Source organism: Mytilus trossulus, chromosome 12, assembly GCF_036588685.1.
Source record: "Mytilus trossulus isolate FHL-02 chromosome 12, PNRI_Mtr1.1.1.hap1, whole genome shotgun sequence".
NCBI lineage: Eukaryota > Metazoa > Mollusca > Bivalvia > Mytilida > Mytilidae > Mytilus > Mytilus trossulus.
This window is the reverse complement of record NC_086384.1, coordinates 33,180,917-33,196,017: the sequence shown is the minus strand read 5'-3', so window position 1 is coordinate 33,196,017 and position 15,101 is coordinate 33,180,917.

Genomic DNA, 15,101 nt, shown 5'->3' with positions numbered 1-15,101 from the left:
TCGTCGTGTAATCCGCCATGCAGAGATAATCATTTTCTTTATCCGGCGATGTTGAATTTCCGGGTATGTCAATTGGGTTAGAAGAAAGCATATATTCTGCAACACCTAAAAAAGTAACTGTTTGTAATATTTTATTTAAGGAATGACTGTTATAGGAAGATAGAATCTTTATAGTTTTGATTGTTCTTGTATACCTTGGCTGCATTGTTTAAATCGTAACAGAATTCATCAAATTAACATGAAATAAGTATTTCCTTCTAACCTTAAAACTAGACCAAAGGAATATAAGCCATGAAGCTTCTAAATGTGTAAAAATAAACGTTAGGTGTTATAGCATAAATTGATACAACGTTTGTATTTACACTTGAAGGCCAAGTGCACCTAATCCACTTGTTGATAAAATAGTGATTTTATTAAGTATTTTTATAGTAATGTACTATGAACACAAAAATATTTGAAATAGAATGCACCTGAATAATTGGCATCTTCTTGTTCAAATTGTGTAGTCTGAGTACTACTATTATCACCAACTTTTCGACTTCTTTGTTCTTCTTCAAATGCCTAATAAGATCAAAATTGAACACATACAAAAAACACAGAGTACTGTATTTATGATATAAAATAATCAATATTGTTTTCTCTCTATCCTATTTATCAATTGCTTGCATCGTTTTGATTACATTCATTTAGTACATCATGTTAGTGCTTCTTTTACATTTTAGCATATGTCAAGCGTAACATAATATAAGCTTAGTATACTTTTTTTTTGCTGGTTCCATAACTGTTCTTTATCTCCGATTGTAAGCATTTAGAACTACAGCAATATAATTTGTTTTATAAAGTGGTAATATTTTTTAAAATGTTCATTAAAATCTGGTGTGTATGTAAATAATACACCATTGTTCTACATATTACCTTAATTATGCTGAAATCCTTTTCATACACTACAAATCTTACATCCTGCAGCGATGTTTTTGGGTGGCTTTTGAAAAATCTATCTATACACGAATACATAGTACGGGCCACGTCCTGTTTAGGATACCCAAGACGACCTGTTCCAAGTGCCGGAATGGCAATAGAAACGAATTCACTGTCATTTGCAGTCTGGAGACATTTCTGCATGAATGAGACTAATTCCTGATGATTTGATAATAAATAGGTATTATTATTTACGCAGATTTGAAATTGCAGTTCACATAATCTGTCAACTTAATAGAGTTTAAAATGCGATTCGTTTGTGACAATGATTTGAAATGCACGTTGACAAATGTTTTGCAGTCTCTGGTTCCAAAAGGTACTAGTTTTTAATAGGAAAAGCTACAATTTTGAAATCCGAACGTTTTTGGTATGCAATTTTGCCCTTAAAATTAAAAACAACACAAAATCCCCATTGATGTCTAGTTTTTGAACAATAACAACACACATATCAACAGCTTTAACAACTGAAAATCAAAATAGTATACAAATTTACAAAAAACAAAGTTCCTAAATTGATACAATACAAAACGTATCAATATATAATCACCTGCAGTGGAATGGTATCAATGCAAGTAAAGGCTCTGGTCGCATCAAACAACGTTCATGTAACTTTCAACTAATGCATATTGTATTTTTCCTTTTTAGCCATGACGTTGTCAGTTTATTTTTGATCTATGATTTTGACTGTCCCTCTGGTATATTTCGTCCTTCTTTAACAATTATTTCTACCTATAATGAACTTGGCCAAGTAGTAACAGAGGAAAATGTTTTGTAAAAATTTTCAAATCTTTACAAAATTTATGAAAATTGTTAAAAATTTACTATAAAAGGCACTAACTCCTTAAAGGGCCAATTGACCATTTTAATCATGCTGACTTACTTTCCTGTTCATTATTGCGGGTCTCTTAATTATAATAATATTGAAGATAACAACCAAAAAGCTGCAAATTTTCTGAAAAAAAATCAGGGGTAGCAACCTAACAATGAAAGCTTTCGTGACAATCAAATGCAACAATTAAAATTTCTTTTGGAGGGTTTGTTCTGGTAACGATGACAGAAAAAATATGTCATTTGGAAATAAACTTAGAACAAACAGACTTTTTAAGAAATATATATTTTGAACCTTATCTGGCTATAGGAATTTGAAATCTGAGAATTCAGATGACAAAATTCAGAATTAGTAATCATGATTTAAAAATAGAGAGAGGCAGATACAGGGGACTTCAGGCAATGGATAGAATTTGTAATCTTTGTAAAAAAGAAGTGGAAGATGATCTCCATTTTTTACTTAAATGTTCATCTTTGGAAAGTGAGAGAGTTTCCATTATTTCCAAGATAGTTAAAAGTTACAAAAACTTTCACAATATAGACTATCAATCACAATTTATTTGGCTAATGTCCAATGAAGATAGTCACATTTTTAATCAAGTAAGCAATTTAATAAATAATCTAAATGTTGTTCGAAAACAACTTTTAGAAACTTAGTGAGTTTATATATTTTACTGTAAAAAGACAGAAGCATAATTTAGAAATTTAGATATTTATAAAGCTTCTCATTTTAAATGTAGGATCATGAAAGCCCCAAGGGAAAAACCAGAATTTTTAAATTTAGTTTCCTATATTCATTTTTTTAGGGTCACTGTATTTGTCAAGTTGAAACATGATACATTTTATGAATACACATTAGTGTGTCTTTCTTGTCTTTTCGTTGTAATCATTGATTTAATTGTAATCAAATAATTGTAATCATTTTGTAATCATTGTACTAAATTTAACTTGTGATTATTCTGCCTGTAATGGGCGTCTTTAATTGACAATAAAATATATTTGATTTGCTTTGATTGGTGTATTGGTTACCTCCGTTTTTATATACTCTGCGCATTGCCGTCGAAAGATATAAATAGTTCCTCTGCTCACTTTGTCAGATAATCTATTTTCATCATTCTTATTTAATTTAAGTTAAAAGTTGATGGTTGTGTATCAAAATTATGCAACTGTTGACGATAGATAGCCCTGGATAATTGTCATGTCTATACAGACACAAAAAGTGAATCAAAATATGTGTGTTTTTTTCTTCACATACATATATGTATGCATATGCATATATATATATACAATAACAATAACATCTTCATGCCTTATATATCATGTACTGTAGTACGCCGCTAGATTAAAACTGACGTCGAAAGGTAATATATGGCAACCGAAAACTCTTTTTTTGAGAGCCCAGGTGGTCGTGTGGTCTAGCGGGACGGCTCAGTGCAGGCGATTTGGTGTCACGATATCACAGTAGCATGGGTTCGAATCCCGGCGAGGGAAGAACCAAAAATTTGCGAAAGCAAATTTACAGATCTAACATTGTTGGGTTGATGTTTAGACGAGTTGTATATACATTATGTACACAGCCATGTATCACCATCATTGATGGTGATCCGATGGATACATCTGTTGTAGGGTTGTCACTGACTCAGACTTACTTATGAATATAATTATTTTCTGTGACTATATCTTACATTAATTTGTAGGATCCTTTACTATAGATAATTTAGCTGATCTGTAACAATAACATCTTCATGCCTTATATATCATGTACTGTAGTACGCAACGTTGGAAAACATGTATCCTTTGTTAATGCTTGGAAGGGAAATTTATATATTTTTTTAAATGAAAACAGTTGAACTTAGGTTAAATTTATATGTTATACTAGTATACAGATTTGCCATCCTACAAGGAGTCTGTTTGTTTAGTTCACGCATCGTTTTCGATGTAATGGAATTACATGCGGCTGTCATACTTGTGAGAGGTTTAGCTAGCTATTATGCCGTATCTGTGTAGAAAAATGCATGTGCCGAGTCAGGAATATGACAGTTGTCATCCTTTTGTTAGGTTTGTTTGGGCTTTTAATTTTGTCAATTGATTACGGATTTTCCGTTTTTGATTTTTTTCTCGAAGCTCGGTTATTTTGATACTTTACTTTTTGAATGCAACAGTGAATTGTCGCTGTCCAAATCTCATAAATATATTACAAAGATATAAATCAAGGAAAATACAAACACTATAGGACCAAATGAATCTCCAGTGAACATAAAGGATCATGAAGAGAGATCGAGTGCGCTGATTGGTTATGTGTATTTTGATATGCATGCATTACCCGTTATATGAACACTCACATGGAATGGTACATACTAGTATTCATTAAGATTACAGATCAAACGAAAATTCTGATATCTTACGATATAAACACATAACGCTGGTGAGTTGAGATACCAATGTTGACTCAATTCGTTCTCTGTTAAAACCTGATGTAGTGTGTATTTTAATTCATTTTATAGCTCTATTGGGGCACATTATGTTACTTACTCTTGACTTTCAAAACGGAGGATGCGTAACGTATTATGTAAATTTCGAACGATTATGCGATGGTTTAATAATCATATATGATAAAATACATAAAATCTATTTAAAATTGTTGTAGGAAAACTTGAAAAAGGAAAGTTGCAGATAAACAAAGTCAATTATCAGCTAAAGTTATAAATTGATGAAGCACCATTACAACTTTGAATCATTATTTCATACAAACCTTGAGAATATCAGAAAACATACTTACTTTGTTTCCGATAATGAGATATTCTTTAAACATTGATGCATATATGGGGTGGTAACTTTAATTTGAACAAAGAAATAAATAATTACATTAACAGATGCAGCTCTTGCATATGCAGGCAGAGTTCCATGATAAATAACTTTACAATCCAGTTTGTAACCAGACGTTTCAGCTAATTCTCCTATTTGTATACCGTTTGGATATCGTCGATTACACTCTGTTTGTAATCCAGCACCGGCTACGTCAAGTAAGGACTTTGAAACAGCTCCTTGGTCCAAACGAAGACTGGGAGACGTTGTGTTTACAATAACATCAACCTCAAAATATAAAATTAAGTTAACATTGTTATTTTCGGGTTTCATTTAATATTGAAAGGTGACTGTGATATTTGTACTAGCAATATCAAATAATGTGAACAGTATACTTTATCGTTTACTTGTACCATAATTTTGACTCTTTTACTAAACAAACCTTTCACACGTAGTCATGAAGTTTATCAACCTTTCCTCCTTAAAATGTAATACCTCCAAATAAGACACATTACGTATAAAAACTTGTACTCACATTTCAAGTTTTTTTTATTGTAGCAGAGCATTTTTTTAATAAATACCCAATAGGAGTAAGTATGTCTGTTCACCTTTCTGTGTAACGATCTATTGTATTTGTTCTGATTTTTATTTCTTTTTCCGCCAAATGAAGATACTTGTTTTGTGGTTACGCAAGATTTTGCGTAGATATTTTGCATTTGATATCGAACAGTTATTGAGCTTTTAGAGCTGACACTCTTTAGTTAAATACTTTTTACTGTAATAAAATCAACGGTACCAATTTTGTTGCACCAGATGCGCATTTCGACAATACATGTCTCTTCAGTGATGCTCGTCGCCAAAACATTTGAAATCCAAAGCATATATAAAAGATGAAGAGCTATAATCCAAAAGGTCTAAAAAGTATAGCCAAATTCGTGAAAGGAATCAGAGCTTTGTAAGAGTTATCTCAATAAGAAATGTTTTCTTTGTGGTGAAATCTCCTTTTTAACCGTTAAAGAAAGCAAAACTTTTTTTACCAAACTGCTCGCTATATCGTCAGGATTTTCTTTCAAATTATGACAGAAGTGATACCAAGATTACATATGACAGTTATTAACTCTAATGCATTTGACATGAGTGATATGCGTTGTAACTGGTAAACCATTAGTGATAGAGACCATAGGTTTATGATTTGAGGCATTTGGTCCAAAGAATAGAAAACTAGGCCAAGGTCAAAGGTGAAGGTCAATTTATCAATTTTGACTCCTCATTGTTCCATGATCTTCTCGGTCCCTATTTTAGATATTTGTCACAAAGAACAAGTGCAAAATGTTTGCTTAACAGTGATGGCGATATAATCATTTGGGATGGATCAATCCAATGACATCTTATAAGAGTTATTGAACCTGAAATAATTCAATTAAAGGTTAATTAATTATTACTTCAACTTGGTGCATGATAAAGCCATTGGGTTTTTTGTTTTGTTTGCCAGACCAAAATTCGTCTAGAATTATCCTCAGTTATTAGGGTTATAAGTTGTAACTAAAAGTTTGATTTATTTGAAAAAGACATTATATTATAGAATCCAATATAAAATAGATATAAGTAACAGTATACAGTAAATAAAAAACCCTTTCTCGTTTCTTCATATGTCATAATTTCTAACCTTATTATGTAATGCTTAAAAACAAGAGCTTTAAACGCAAGTTCAAATCTCACATTTCAAATGAAAGCTGTTTCCATTTACAAACATATTTAACTTGAAGCAACCCCTGACGTGGTTTCACACACATCTACGTGTGGGGATATTTTCAATTTATCATATTTTTAAGCTTACAAATTTCACCTTTCTCTTAGGGTTTTGATGCATAGAAAAGTAATAGCAATGGATACAAGCTCAGAAAGTGTAATCAACTTATTAGTTCTATCAATTATTGTCTGTCTTAAATCTGACAATTACGAAGGTATATGATTAAGAAATCATGTCATCTGATATTTTTAACGGACTAAGATAAGGTATCAACAAATACCTATTTTATTATTGATATCACGACACGCGTTATCCAGAAATCCAGAAATTGGATAAAATTTTAAAAAGAAGACGGACACAATATAGGACATTAACAGACCAGCTCCAGATCCCTTCTTTAACTTTCTTTTGAGTAACTTCAAAAGATTAAAAAATAAATGCATGATTTATACATTTAAAATCATAAAGCATTGTTCAAACCAAAAAAACTGTTTTGAACAGACAGTCTACCACCTAAATGACTGACCCAGTGATATTAATGTATGATTATGACTTTAATTTGCACTACATGTTTGAATTAACATAGATACGTGAAACAATAAAAAAAAAACAACAAAAAAACACGTTATTTATTTTTTTCTGTATTTACGTTCACCAGCAACACTCGTTGACAAATACGAATACGAATCTTTGAAAGTGAAAGATATATAAGAATCGAATCACTTGTTTTTAGCAATACCTTATCCAAGACTTGACAGTAGTATTTTTCTGTCTGTTTGTGTAATCGTCGTACTATACTTGGCATGAGAAAAGCAAATATCTGCTTTTAAACTGTTTTCATCATAGTATAAACATTTTTTTCATTCAAAGTTCAAAACGAGAGTATGAGTTCGTAATGTGTTTTGAAAAGTTTAGAAGGAAATGTTGGCAATAGCTTATACTATAAATTCAGAAAAAAAAAGCATGTTACTGTATCTTATTGAGCCATTCATTTGGTATTTTATTTATTGTGAGTAGATGCAACAACAAAAAGAAGAATAAAGGACAATTACAAACCTTTTCAAATGCAAGCTTTCCTTTGACTACTCTCACTAATTTGCCACTGGTAGACACATTTGTTTCATCTGGAGCTACAAATATGCACATTTAGGAATGACATTACTCAAATGTCAACACAAAGAAGAAAATTCTGTTAAAAATTGAACAAATTAAAATTTTTGCCAAAGAAATCGAAAAAAAATTAACCATGGTAACGTAGTTGAATTTTAAAATACTTTCAAAGTAAGCTCGTTTGAACATTGCATAAAATTTATTATATCCAAACAAGCTACCCATTTGAAATAAATATACTAGTACAAGAGGAAATTAATTTATTAGAATATAAGTATGTCTGCTATATTGAAATTGCTACCCAAACATCTCAAATAGTAACCTCACTCGAGATTTTTTTTATCTCAAATAATATTAATCATATGCTGAGAGTTTAAAATTCATTTTTCTTTACTTAAAGTTGTTATGTTAATTTTAAGCCAAAAGATCATATTGTCTATTTGACTTGAATTTTAACCACGCTATTCAAACTTTATATACTTAAATTTGATGTTATTGCATACACGATAAAATTATTTTCACAGCAAAGTACAATATCCCTCGCGTATGCCGAACATATCAGGCTGGGTTTTTCAATATATGCTGTAAAAATCAAAGCAACACAAACATGAGAACACAAAAATAAAATCTAAAAGAAATTATTGAAAACATTTTCTAAAATAAAGGCAACAGTAGTTTACCGCTGTTGAAAACTCATAAATCCATAGACAAAAATACAAAAAAAATCGGGACAAAAAAAACAAAACATAGGGAAACGCATTAAACAGAAGAGGAAAACAACGACACAACACCAAAATGCAACACACACAGAAACGGAACAATAACCAGACAAAATCTATGAGAACAACAAATATAACATCAAAACCAAATACATAAATTTGGGATAGATTAGTACATTGACACGTCTTATAGTAATGTGAATTCACACTCAAAAATAAGAAAACAATCGATACAACGGAAACACAACGTTAAAATTTTACACACACAGAAACCGACCAAGCACTAGCTACGAGATATATGAAAAAACTAAAGTATGATTAATTTTTTTTCAGTCATTAATGAAAGTGAAATAGTGAAATAATAATTTGCTTTTATCAGCTAAAATGGTTAAATTTTATCAAATTAGGCTAATAAACATTGATAATGACTACTCGACCTCATCAAATCCGTATTCATGTGAACTCCAATCTAACCCCGTAGAAAAAGATAGAATAACGCATGCATTGTCCGTGTACAGTTATTTAAAAGGAAAAAGAATGTCAACATTGAAAGTGAAACAAAGGTAAATAATTTGATTAACTGATTCGATCCACACACACATATCTTAATAAAGGTTAAATCGATGATAGAACTAAATTTTTAATCAATAATACAAAATTTAACACACCTATAAAAATCAAATTGCACGAGTTGCTTAATATATTTATATCTCTGTTAATGTTTACATCGCTTACATGGTAATAAAAGGTCTACTCGATAGTTAATTTGATGGCGTCTTGGCGAAAATTTACACGAAAAGAAGCTACATCTTATTGAGACCTTGTCCTGTAAATTCTTTATTTCATACTTTTGATAGTTTGGGAAAATGTTTTACATTGTTATAAATAAAATATGAGAATTTGAGTCAAATCGGTGAACATGAATTTGGCAGCTAGTGCCCCTTTAACAGAAAACAAATTGTCAAGATGAAGAAAGGTGCATTTTTTAAAATGGAAAACTTGAAATATCAAGATATCATCAACTTTTACAAAAATGTAATAAATTTACTTGCTGCATCATGAATGTTTAACAAAAAGGCCTAGCTTTACTAGATAAAACACTAGAACAAGGGAAATCCGTAATATATGTGCAATTCAGGTCTCAGACAGAGTATATACTTTGACATTCCCGGCTTAGGGTTTATATTCCCCTTGAATTGTATATTTTTTTTAACATTTTTATGTCACATGACCAAGAAAAGGAATCTTTTCTTGAAATCAAATTTTCTAGAAAATTCAATCAATTATCGTTGGGATGAATTATGTCACCTCCTTTGGAAAAGAGGGATATATTTTTATTCTACGAATTTTTCTTCCACACTATTTGTCCAGCCGAGTTCTTGGAGATGCTTTGACATAAATTTATAAAAATGCACCATAATGACAATTCCCATGTGCAGATGTGTACCGTGGGTTCGGAATTTCCAAGATGGCCGCCGTGACCTTTGAAAACGGCAAATAACTAATAAATCATCGTTAGAAGGCGTGAAATCCATCTTAAGAACTTTTAAAATGACAACCGTTGTCATAGAATCAGTCCAATAGTTATCAAAGTTACTAGGATCCAAAATTCCAAAAGGTTGTGACAAATACGGCTAAGGAAATCTATGCCTGGGATAAGAAAATAATTAGTATTTCGAAAAATTCAAAGTTTTGTGAACAAGAAATTCATAAAAATGACCACATAATTGATATGCATGTCAACACCGAAATGCTTACCACTGAGCTGATGATTCCCTCGGGCACGAAACGTCCACCAGCAGTGGCATCGACCCAGTGGTGTAAATAGTTATCAAAGTTACCAGAATTATAATTTAGTACGCCAGACGCGCGTTTCGTCTACATAAGACTTATCAGTGACGATCAGGACAAAATAGTTATGAAGCCAAACAAATATAAAGTTGAAGAGCATTGAGTATTTAAAATTCCAAAAAAAATGTGCCAAATACGGCTAAGGTAATCTATGTCTAGGATAAGAAAATCCAAAGGTGAAAAAAAACGAAAAAATCTTTAATTAATTCATAGAAAATTAACCGTTACAGATACAACCATAAACCTGATCTTTGAAACAGTAGTCTTAACTGAAGAATTCATTGCCGTTAAAATTGTTAAGATAGCTGATGTTACCATGGAGATAACGCTTAAAGTACACATTTGACCCATATGGGAGAAAAACCGTCAAAGTAATGTTTTCGTACAAATGTTAAGCTCATTCCAAGTAAAATGCTTTTGTATTGTCATCTGTCTTTCAAATTTTGAAAATGATTTGTTGCCATGGAAACAGCTAAAATAAACTCCAAAATTTAAGAGAAAATCGCCACTGAGAGAAAGAGAAATCCGAATAGTACACATAACTGACATTTCTGCAATTGCATTAAAGTACACATCCGTTAATCGAACACCTGCAAAATATACACATTAGCTGAAATCAATCGATGAGCATGTGATACGGTGCTTTTTGTCCTCAATTTGCTTTGTGTCCGTTTTTGCTTTTTGTCGAACATTATTGCTTTTTGTCCGTTGTTTTTTGTCCGATAATTTTGCTTTTTATCCGACATTTTTGCTTTTTGTCCGCTTCTGCTTGTCCGTTTTGCTTTTTTTTTAGCTCACCTGGACCAGAGGGCTAAGCGAGTTTTTCTCATCATTTAGCATCCGTCGTCGTTAACTTTTACAAAAATCTTGTACTCTGAAACTACTGGTAAAATTAAAGCCAATGAAGCCAAAATCATCCTAAGGGTAAAATGTTTCAAAAAAGTATCCGATAAACCCGCCCAATTATCAAAGATGGCCGCCATGTCTATAAATAGAACATTGGGGTAAAATGCAGATTTTGGCATATATCTGTGAAACTAATGCATTTAGAGCCAGTCTGACAAGGGGTAAAAATGTTCATCACGTCAAGATCTATCTGTCTGACACATTAAACAACGCTGTTTAGGGTTGCCCCAGAATTGGTAATTTTAAGCAAAACTAGTAGTTATTCGTTTTTATTTGATTGGAGTTTTATTTTCAGTCGTTATAACGATTAAGCTTACTTATTATGCATTGTATATAAAGTGCGAATCCAGCTAGTTCATTTTCACCATCATAAGCGTGTAACTAAATTGTATAAAATATGATATATGTATCGTGTGATACGCGAGCTATTGAAGAACAAAATAAACAGTTAGTGTGCTGCTCCGTCAATATATACACATGTTGGCTGTTCCAATGTTCCCTCTAAAAAGAATATTAATGTACGATAAAGTCTACGATAATATACTTCAGTATCACGTGACGCCACCTCCCTCTTCGCGCATGTGTCTAATTTAGATTCAAAAGAGTTCCCAAACTATATAGAAATCGAGCTTATTCTATGTGAAGACAGAAAAAGAGAGGGAGGGGATCAAAGACATGTATAAAAGATGTGCCATTTGACTTTATACACTTAAAATTGCTACTACAGTGACAATGGCCATCACGGGGTAACATCCTCCGCTATTGCTTGAAATAGCAAATCTAGTTATAGTTTGTTTTTGCATGAATTTTTGTAAAAGTATAATTCAACTCAATTTGAACAGCATTTATTCGGTTAAATAATTTCTTAAAGTCCCTTCTGTTAAAGGGTTAAGAATACAAATCGAGAATACAGAGGGAGTCTCGCAAGGGTTATTATTTATTATTATTATGAGACACAACCCGCCATGCCAATCCACTCTTATTCAAATGTTACAATCGGGAAAAGGACACACTCGTTAAAATTATGCAATCATACTGATTGGCATTCACATATTCTCAGATTTCAATGTATAATATTAAGAAATGAATACCTGAACTTGATGATACACTTTGAGATTTCCTTGGCGGAATAGGAGGCGGATCTGTAATAAATGTAGTAGTAAACAAATGAAACAAAACAATTAAATGTAAAATAATTCAAAAACAGTGAGGATACAATTTCGTAGTAGGCAAATATGTAAACTTTCTCGAAAGTTTCTGTATGTACAATAATAATAAACGAAAATTATGAAGTAACATGTAAGAAATGATTTTTTAAATCCAATTTTTTTAGGAAGTTCTTTTGATTATTCCCCTTTGTTCACTATGACAACGGCATTTTCAAGACGTTATCAAAAATCTATTTCTCTTTAAATTAGCCGTAGAACACGTATAGTTATTTGATCAATTGACATAAAGAACGATTTTATATCAGAAGTTTTCAATTAAGATAGCCATGTTGCCTAATAAATTCGGTAACATACATTTCCAAACTAAACACCGACGCAATTGACATTCATCAATTTTTTTAAATTGACCCAAAAAATTATACAGAAATCAACTTTACACCACGGTTATCCGCCGTATTTAAGCCAACAAAGTATGAGAATATAGTTTAAATAAATGTTATTCGTATCTCTACGCAAGGAACTTATTTTTTCATGTCCATGATGAGGTTTTTCTAGTCAAGGCAGATGCCGAGACATAGGGATCAATTAGTTGAAAGTGCCCGACGTCAAAACGTGCCAATTAAATATAGCGTGCGGAAATGCGACGTTTTCAACCAAAATGCTCGAGGAGACGGTGAAAGTAAACAAAATGGATGAAAGGGGGAAAGTGTTAAAAAGAAATGTACGATAAAAAAACCCAGATTATTTGAGTCGCAAAGTAAAAAAAATATATTCATGTTTGAATTCCGCGTTAAGTATTTTGTGCAAATTTTACAAAATCCAATCTTGCATTTGCGCCACAGGTACATAACATCATTCTACACATAATATCTAAAGACAAAGGTGAGTTATTCATTGCTATGTCGTATTTAAGACTTTTTTTTTATATAGAATGGTACAAATGGTATAAACACTACCGACCGTATAGCCAGTCAAGGTCTACAAAAATTTCCATATATATAAACAATGCACAAGTTATAATCATTATGAAATTGTGGAAAACAATAATTTTCACAGAACTTCAGTTCTCTGATTAAATTCAGCAAACTACTTTATACATGTTATATCTGGAATCTGCAGAGTTTGTATATAAAATTTCAATTGAAGACACAATAAAATATGAAGAACTAGCACACTTCATTTTACACTAACAGCAGTATTCCCATCCTTGAACATATCTTGTCATTTTAATTTTGAATACTAGTAACATGATATTTATCAATCAAGTGGTTTTGACTGGACTCATTTTGAACCATACAATGTTTTTAAAACGATTACCCAATAGGGCAAAGCTATCAGATGATATGCAATCATTTTTTTCTTTTGTACACGTAACGCGCCTCTGGCATAGATACAAAATTTAATCCTGGCCTGGTATCGATATTGAGTTTATTTACTATCAAGTGTGATAACACATAAAATAATGAACGAAGGTGTTGGTGGATAACGGTAAATTGATAACTATCCCGTTATTTAATTCTTTCTTAATTTAAAACAAAAAGGTTTATCAGGGACATCAAATGAACAAAAAAAATGCTCAAAGAATTACCTTCAGAATTCTTATACAAAAAAGAAGGTTCACTGCTTTTGACATGAAAATCTGAAAAAGATGTATCAATATTAATAACAAATTCTATCGTTTTTTTTTGTCTAAAAGGTAATATTTGTTCAATTATTGTCAGACGCAGTAACATGTCCATTAATAAAAGCATTTTGTTAAAATGAACTAGAGGCTCTGAAGAGCCTGTGTCGCTCACTTTGGTCTATGTGAAAATTAAACAAAGGACGCAGATGGATTCATTACAAAATTGTGTTTTGGTGATAGTGATGTGTTTGTACATCTTACTTTAATGAGCATTCTTGCTGCTTACAATTATCTCTATCTATAATGAACTTGGCCCAGTAGTTTCAATGGAAAATGTTAGTAAAAATTTACAAATTTAAAGAAAATTGTTAAAAATTGACTATAAAGGACTATAACTTCTGAGGGGGGTCAATTGACCATTTTGGTCATATTTAGGTCTTACTTTGCTGAACATTATTGCTGTTTACAGTGTATCTCTATCTATAATTATATTCAAGATAATAACAAAACCCGGCAAAATTTCCTTAAAATTACTAATTCAGTGGCAACAACCTAACATCGGGTTGTTAAATCCATCTGAACATTTTTAATCATATGTTCTATTTTTATCTGTGGCGGCCTTCTTGGTTGGATGGCCGGGTCACTGGACACATTTTTCAAACTACATACCCCAAAGATGATTGTGGCCAAGTTTGAATTCATTTGGCCTAGTAGTTTAAGAGGAGAAGTTTTTGTTAAAGATTAATAAGATTTACGAAAAATGGTTAAAAGTTTAGAGCTAGTGTGCAATAAAATTCATTTTTGGATAGCTGAGCATTAAAATAGCCTTTGTATTGGGTTTATATGAACACCAAGGTTATGTAATGTATGTAATATTGGCTATTTTCTGTATGACAGCCCGTATTTGCATGTTCATATCATACATTGGTCCGGCAATTATTGTAATGTTTTTTTCCAACTTTTTATCGCACGAACTTTGTGATAGGATTTTACGAAAAAATGAGGCGAAAGACACCCATTTTTTTTATTTGATCATAAGGAAGATTTAAGAAAACAGTTTCTAATAAGGTATCACTCAAAGGCATTGACATTCTAGTTTGATCCAAATTTTGGGGGGATATATGACATGTTCACCCCCCTTTTTGCAATATTTTATGGTAAATAAATGTTGCCATGGATACACATAAAAGAAATTAATTTTCATCCATTTAACTTTTGAAAATTGAATCTATGGAAGATACTGATTACATACATATGCACATGTACAACACAAACAGTTAGGTTAATGTATTAGAAACCCAGGAATATGAGATGATAAAACATTTTGGGGCTCATTTTTAATTTTATTTTCTAACTGTGGA